This window comes from Petaurus breviceps, unplaced genomic scaffold (assembly GCF_028583685.1).
Source record: "Petaurus breviceps papuanus isolate PSGF00001 unplaced genomic scaffold, PetGlider_PUasm1.0 90701, whole genome shotgun sequence".
In the NCBI taxonomy this organism is placed as follows: Eukaryota; Metazoa; Chordata; class Mammalia; order Diprotodontia; family Petauridae; genus Petaurus; species Petaurus breviceps.
This window is the reverse complement of record NW_027187316.1, coordinates 1077918-1084968: the sequence shown is the minus strand read 5'-3', so window position 1 is coordinate 1084968 and position 7051 is coordinate 1077918. Positions and strand designations below refer to the sequence as shown.

Sequence of the window (7051 nt, the reverse complement as noted above, 5' to 3'; positions counted from 1 at the left end):
ATATGAGGTCTGTCTGCTCCTCATTTATTATAGCACAATAATATTCCATTATATTCATATACCACAACTTGTTTAGCCATTCCCCAATTGATGGGCATCCCTTTAAATTCCAATTCTTTGCCACCACAAAAAAAGCTGCTATAAATATTTTGGACATATGGGTCTTCCTCCCACTTCTATGATCTCTTCGGGATACAACCCTAGAAGTAGTATTGTTGTGTCAAAGGCTATGCAATTATTTATAGCCCTTTGGGCATAGTTCAAGATTGCTTTCCAGAATGGTTGAATCAGTTCACAACTCCACCACCAATGCATTAGTGTTCTAATTTTTCCACATACTATCCAGTATTTGTCATTTTACTGTTTTGTCATCTTAGCCAATCTGACTGGTGAGATGTGGTACCTCAGAGTTGTTTTGATTTGCATTTCTCTAATCACTAGTGATTTAGAGCATTTTTTTCATATGCTTATAGATATCTTTAATTTCTTCCTCTGAAAACTTCCTGTTCATACCTTTTGACCATGTATCAATTGGGGAATGACTTGTATTCTTATAGATTTGATGCAATTCTCTGTATATTTTAGAAATGAAGTCTTTATCAGAGACACTGGATGTAAAAATTCTTTCCCAATTTCCCACTTCCCTCTTAATCTTGGTTACATTGGCCTTGTTTGTAGAGAAACTTTTCAATGTAATGTAATCAAAATTATCCATTTTGCATTTTATAATGGTCTCTAACTCTTGTTTGCTTATAAAGTCCTCCCTTCTCCATAAAGCTGACAGGTACACTATTCCTTGTTTTCTGAGATTGCTTACAGTATCAGCCTTTATACCTAGATCGTGCACCCATTTAGACTTGATTTTCTTATACGGTGTTAGATAATGGTCTATGCCCAGGTATGTCTAGGCCACCTTCCTATCATTTCTTTTCATTAATTCCCTTGATATTCTGGATCTTTTGTTCTTCCAAATGAATTTTGTTACTATTTTTCCTACCTCTATAAAGTAATTTTGTGGTAGATTGATTGGTATGGCACTAAATATGTAATTTAATTTAGCTAAAATTGTCATTTTAATTATACTAGTTTGATCCAACCATGAGCAATTGATGTTTTTACAAGTAGCTAGATCTGACTTTATTTGTGTGAAAAGTATTTTGCAGTTGTGTTCATATAGGTCCTGGGTTTGTTTTGGCAGATAGATTCTCAAATATTTTGTAACATCTACAATAATTTTAAATGGTATTTCTTTTTCTATCTCTTGCTGTTTTATTTTGTTAGAAATATATAAAAATGCCAAGGAATTATCCAGGTTTATTTTTTATCCTGCAACTTTGCCAAATTTATTTATTGTCTCAAGTAGTTTTTTGCTTGATTCTCTAGGATTCTCAAAGTATATCATCACAACATCTGCAAAGAGTGATAGCTTAGTCTCTTCTTTGCCTAATTTGATTCCTTCAATTTCTTTTTATTTTCTAATTGCTACTGATAACATTTCTAGTACCAGATTGAATAAGAGGGGTGATAGTGGACATCTTTGTTTCACCCCTAATATTATTGGAAATGCTTCTAACTTATCCCCACTACATATAATACTTGCTCTTGGCTTTCAATAGATGCTACCTATTATTTTAAGGAAGGCTCCATTTATTCCTATACTTTGTAGTGTTTTTAATAGGAATGGATGTTGCATTTTGTCCAAAGCCTTTTCTGCATCTATTGAGATAATCATATGGTTTCTGCTAGTTTTATTGTTGATATGATCAATTATACTGATGGTTTTCTGAATATTAAACCATCCTTGCATTCCTGGAATAAATCCTACCTGATCAAAGTGTATTATTCTTGTCACAAGTTGCTGTAGCCTTTTTGCTACTATTTTATTTAAAATTGTTGCATCTATATTCATGAGAGAAATTGGTCTATAATTTTCTTTCTCCATTTTGTCTCTTCTTCATGTAGTTATCAGTACCATATTTGTGTCATAAAAGGAATTTGGGTGTGAGTCTAGGAGCAGCCATCTCATGTATAACTCACAACTTTCACAGCCTGACCAGCAACCTCCATATCCCCCAAAATGTGATCTACTGTTAAGGATCAGCTGATTTTGAATTTCCTAAAGAAGGAACATGTTCCCCAGAACAAGATCACTGTTGTTGGGGTTAGTGCAGTTGGCATGGCATGTGTCATCAGTATCTTAACAAAGGATTTGGGTGATAATTTTGCCTTAGTTGATGTAATAGAAGATAAATTAAAGGGAGAGATGATGGATCTCTAACATGGGAGACTTTTCCTCAAAACTCCAAAGATAGTTTCTGGAAAAGACTACAGTGTAACTGCAAATTCAAACCTGGTCATTATTATGGCTGGGGGATGTCAACAGGAAGAAGAAAGTTGTCTTAATTTGGTCCAGTGTAATGTGAATATCTTTAAATTCATCATTACCAATATTGTTAAATACAGCCCTAATTGTAAGCTGCTTATTGTTTCAAATCCAGTGAATATTTTTATATATGTGGCCTGGAAGTTAAGTGGCTTTCCTAAAAACAGTGTTATTGGAAGGTGATGCAGTCTGGATTCTCCCCTTTTCTATTACCTAATGGGGGAGAGACTTGGTGTCCATTCTTCAAGTTGTGATGCATGGTTCCTTGGGAAACATGTAGTCTCCAGTTTTCCTATGTGGAGTGGTGTGAATCTTGCTGATATGTCTCTGAAGAATGTTAATCCTCAAATAGGAACTGATGCTGATTCAGAAAATTGGAAAGATGTTCATAAACAGGTGACTGAAAGTGCTTGTGAGGTGATCAAGCTGAAGGGCTACACTTCCTGGGCCATTGGCTGGTCTGTGGCAGATCTGGCAAAAATCATTATGAAAAATCTTAGGAGAGTGCATCCAATTTCCACCATGATTAAGGACCTATATGGCATTAATGAGAATGTCTTCCTTAGTGTCTCAAGTATCTTGGGGCAGAATGGCATTTCAGATGTGGTAAAGGTAAACCTGAATCCAGAGGAGGAGAGCCATGTAAAGAGCACAGATACTCTTTGGGGAATCCAGAAGGAGCTGAAATTTTAAAACCTTTTAATGCGCTGCCATCAAGAAAACATGACAGTGCTTAAGGGGTTATGTTTGGATGCGCTTTTCAAATAGGTCAAATTCTTCCTCTGATTAGTGATTGAACACCAGAAATGTAAAACCTGTGAACACACTCTAGTCTCTTACTAAAGTTAGAAATGAGGAATAATACAGTGTGACTATTTGTTTAAACCCTGTTGTTGTTTGCATACAATGCTAGATATGACTTGTATAGTCTCAGTAGTTGGTGTCAAGCAGACAGTGCCCCAAAGGTATATAAATTGCCTGCCTTCTATGTAGGTGCTACAGGTTCCCACAGGCCCAGAAGACAACACTCCTGGATACAGTAGTAATTCTTTACTGATGAATTGATTACCTTGTGCTCCCTTCCATTAGGGCTCTATAACATGTCCCTGAGTATCACATTTCTAAAGGACCTGATTTTTGTCTACACACACACACTCACACACAACACACACACAGATCAATAGTTGTAAATTTCCTTATTATATAAAAATATCTATATATGTACCACAATGCAACCAACTCCTCAAGTGTCATACTAACCCTAAATGCTGAATAAACAACAAATAACTGATAAAAAAAAAAAACAATTTGGTAGGACTCCTTCACAAATTTTCCCAAATAGTTTGTAGAGAATTGGAATCAATTGTTCTTTAAATGTTTGATAGAATTTGCTAGTAAATCCATTTGTCTCTGGAGATTTTTTCCTGGGAGTTCGCTGATGGCTTGTTCGATTTATTTTTCTGAGATGGGGTTATTTAAGTAATTTACTTCCTTAAGAAGTAGTAATTTACTTCTTTACTTCCACTATCTCCCCTCTTATTCAATCTGGAACTAGAAATGTTAGCAGTAGCAATTAGAAAAGAAAAAAGTAATTGAAGGAATCAAATTAGGCAAAGAGACTAAACAGAGACTCTTTGAAGATGATATGATGATGTACTTTGAGAGCCCTAGCTCTTCAAGCAAAAAACTAGTTGAGACAATAAATAATCTGAGCAACTTATATTTTTTTGTAAATATTCATCCATTTCACTAAGATTGTCAAAATTATGTGCATACAATTGGACAAAATAATTCCTAATTATTATTTTAATTTCCTCTTCATTGGAGGTAGATTCACCCTTTTTATTTTTGATACTCATAATTTGATTTTCTTCTTTCTTTTTTTATCATATTGGTTAAAGCTCTATCAATTTTATTTTTTTTTCATAAAACCAGCTCTTAGTTCAATAGTTTTCTTGAATTTTATTAATCTCTCCTTTGGTTTTCATGATTTCTAATTCAGTATTTAATTGGGGATTTCAATTTGTTCTTTTTCCGGCTTTTTCAGTTGAATGCCCAGTTTATTGACCTCTATTTTATTTATGTATGCATTCAGGGATATAAAACTTCCCTTAAGAACTGCTGTTGCTGCATCCCATAAGTTTTTGTATGTTGTCTCCTTATTGTCATTCTCTTGAATGAAGTTACTGATTGTTTCTATAATTTCTTGTTTGACCCACTCATTCTTTAGGATTAAGTTATTTAGTTTTCAACTATTTTTTAGTCTATCCTTCCATGGTCCTTTATTACATATAATTTTTATTCCATCATTATCTGAGATTGATGCATTTAATATTTCTGCCTTTCTGCATTGAATTGTGAGGTTTTTATTCCCTAGTACATGGTCAATTGCTTTATATGTTTCATGCACCACTAAGAAGAAGGTATATTCCTTTTTATCCCCATTCACTTTTCTCCAGAGGTCTACCATATCTATCTTCTCTAAGATTCTATTTACCTCTTTAACTTCTTTCTTGTTTATTTTGAAGTTAGATTTATCAAGTTCATAGAAGGAGAGATTGAGGTCCCAACCTAATGTAGTTTTGCTACCTATTTCTTCCTCTAACTGTCTTAACTTCTCCTCTAGGAATTTGGATGTTGTACCACTCGGTGCATAAATGTTTCATAATGATATTGTTTCATTTTCTATGATGCCTTTTAGCAAGGTATAGTTTCCTTCCTTATGTCTTTTAATTAGATTTATTTTTGCTTTTGCTTTTTCTGAGATAAGGATTGCTACCCCTGCTTTTTTTAATTTGGCTGAAGCATAATATATCTTACTCCATCCTTTTCCTTTACCCTGTGTTTCAAATGTGTTTCTTGTAAACAGCATACTGTAGGATTATGGTTTTTAATCTATTCTGCTATCCACCTCCATTTTATGGGAGAGTTCATCCCATTCACATTCACAGTTATGATTACTGTGTCTTTTCCTCCATGCTATTTCTTCCCCTGTTTATGCTTTTATTTTTCCCCTTCTCCCTTCCTCTCCTTAAGAGTTTTCCATTTGACAACTACATTCCTCAGTATTCCTTCCTTATCAGAACCCCTCCCTTTTCCTACCCTTTCCCCTTAGTACTTCTTTCCTCCTTTCTAACCACCCCTCCCTTTTCTTAGCTCTTCCCCCCTCCTACTGCATGTGGGGTACTATAGATTTTTATGCTTAATGTAGTATATTATATCTTCCTTGAACCAAGATTGATGAGAATAGATCTCATGCAATGCTCCTCTCCCTCCCCTCTTTCCCTCTATTATGATAGGTTTTATGTCTCTTCTAAACAGAAACCTATATTTAACTAATTATGTTATTCCCTCCTTACACCAGGACCAATGAGGGAGAAGTTCATATAATGTTCACCTCCATCCATTCTTTCCCTCTACTATAATATGTTTTTATGCCTCTTCATGTTCTGTTTCATTCTCTCCCCTTCTTCCATTATGGTTCCTTCACACTCCTTAATAAGGGTTTTTTTTTCATCATTTTGTTTAATTTATACCCACCCCCTCTATCTATATCCCTTTTAAATGCTGTGATAAGTATACAATTATCTAGATTAACAGGTATCAGCTTCCCATATAGGGTGGCAAACAGTTTGCTTTTATTAAATAAGTAATGTGTGTTTGTTTCTGTGTGTGTGTGTGGTGGGGGGGGGGGTTTCTCCCTATTTTCCTTTCTATGTCTCTCTTGAGTTTTGTAATTGGAGATTGAATTTTCCATTGAGCTATAGCTTTTTCATCAGGAAGGTCTGGAAGTACCTTATAACATTGAATGACCATCTCCTTGCCTGAAAGATTATGCTCAGGTTCACTGGATAGCTGATCCTTGGTTGTAACCCAAGCTCTTTTTTTAATTGAATTTTGTGTTTATTTTTAGTTTACATCATTCATTTCCACAAGATTTTGAGTTACAAATTTTCTGCCCAACTTTCCCCTACCCACCATCCCAACACAGCAATCCCACTGTTTACCCCCTCCCCCAATCTGCTCTCTCCTATATCCTCCCCCATTCCCCGATGACTTTCCAGTAGGACAAGATGGAGCTCTTTACCTCAGTGTCGGTATAACTTATTTCCCAGTTGAATGTAAAATAATAATAATTATATACACATATATATTTTAAACATTTGATTTTAAAATTTTGAATTCCAGATCCTTTCCCTGGCTCCCTCATAACCCACCCTTACTGGGAAGATAGGCAATTCAATATAGGCTGTACATGTGTAGCTACACAAAACATTACCATAGTAGATATATTGTGAAAGACTGACTATATTTCCCTCCATCCTATCCCATCCCCCACTTGTTCTATTCTCTACTTTGACCCTGTCCCTTTTCAAAAGTTGTACTTCTAACTTCCCTCCCCCCGAAACTTCCCTCCCCTCCATCCCCCCTCTCATCCTCTTTCCCCCTACTCTCCTGTTGGGTGAGATACCCTATTTAGTGTGTATGTCATTCCCTGCCTAAGCCAAATTCAATAAGAATAAGGTTGACCCATTCCCTTTTGCCTTCCTGTTCTTCCCCTCCATTGTAACAGTTTTCCCTTACCTCTTCTATACAAGATAATTTACCCCACTTGGTCTCTCCCCATCTCCTCTCATTATATTCCTCTCTCACCTCTTAATTTCATCT

General features: G+C 35.4%; 1 pseudogene; it reads left to right on the top strand.

The window, feature by feature from the left end:
- Positions 1-2088: 2088 nt before the first annotated feature.
- Positions 2089-3391, top strand: LOC138144472 (L-lactate dehydrogenase A chain pseudogene; annotated as a pseudogene).
- The last annotated feature ends 3660 nt before the right edge of the window (positions 3392-7051 follow it).